General features: G+C 41.8%; 1 pseudogene; it reads right to left on the bottom strand.

The window, feature by feature from the left end:
• Positions 1–777: 777 nt before the first annotated feature.
• Positions 778–1111, bottom strand: LOC112835771 (NADH dehydrogenase [ubiquinone] 1 alpha subcomplex subunit 1 pseudogene; annotated as a pseudogene).

Raw genomic sequence — 1111 nt, 5'->3', positions numbered from 1 at the left:
TGAAAATAGATGCCTTTGAAAGCTCTCACAGCAATGAGTTAAAGGTCTCCTCTGGGGGGCTGCCGGCATGTTGTAATGACTGTAATTTATAGCACACCGGCTCCATACTACCCTTTGACCCACCAGGGTGCTACCTGGAAGCTAGTATGGCCTACAGAGGGGTGGAAGGAAGAGAGGGGAAAAGAAACAGGACTCCAAGAGCCTTTCAGCAGCCTCTACGGGGTCATTTGAGAAGCTGAGACTTTGAGGCCTCTTTCAGAGACCAGTAACTTTCAAACCATGTCCAAACATGTCTTATTCGACTTCTTGCCAATTTATGTCATAGTAACATAGTTATGTTCATGACTTACATAGCCAGTATTCCAGGTAGATTGGCAGAAGCTCAGAGATGACTTTAATTTCATTAACTAATTAATTCATTCATTCAACAAGTATTAATTGAGTAGCTACAATGTTCCAAGAGCTGTTCTAAGCACTGAGGTCACATAAACAAGACAGTCTTCTTGATCTCATTTAGCTTAACATGGTTTGGGGTGGAGAGGCCAGGGATGGAAAAAAGATGGAGAAACAAGTAAACATATACATGAACAAGTTCATGTCTGATATGATATCATGTATAGAAGTCTGAAATTATCTTGTTCAACTTTCTCCCCCTGGCACCTATACGTTAGGTAGAAAGAGCTATGTGGACAGTTGAGTTCATCAAAATTGGGAGAATAAGGAGGAGAGGGTGACAAGAGAGAAAGACAGGAATCTAAAGACAGCATCCTTTTTTTTTTTTTTTTTTTTTACTTTTTGGTTGTTTTTATTATGCACTACATTAATACACTGCATAACCTTCTAGAAGGGGTAGATGAGTATGACTGAGTTATTTTTCATCAATCAGGAAAATGCTTCCTTAATCGATATTCTCCAAACCCTTTGACACATAGTAACGATTAACTCCAGAGACTCGCCTGTCTCTTTGCATCAAACCCCATTGATATGGATAATAGGCAACCCTTTCTTCCTTGCCCCCGTTACTGAACCTGTGGATGTATGCCGTGGCTATGCCGGGGATGACCAAGCACACGGCCATGACGCCGATCCCGGGCAGGATCTCGAACCACAT

Source organism: Callorhinus ursinus, unplaced genomic scaffold, assembly GCF_003265705.2.
Source record: "Callorhinus ursinus isolate GAN/ISIS: 27379988/994484 unplaced genomic scaffold, GSC_fseal_2.0 scaffold2, whole genome shotgun sequence".
Taxonomy (NCBI): Eukaryota; Metazoa; Chordata; class Mammalia; order Carnivora; family Otariidae; genus Callorhinus; species Callorhinus ursinus.
Note: the sequence above shows the minus strand (reverse complement) of the source record. Positions and strands in the feature narration are given on the sequence as shown.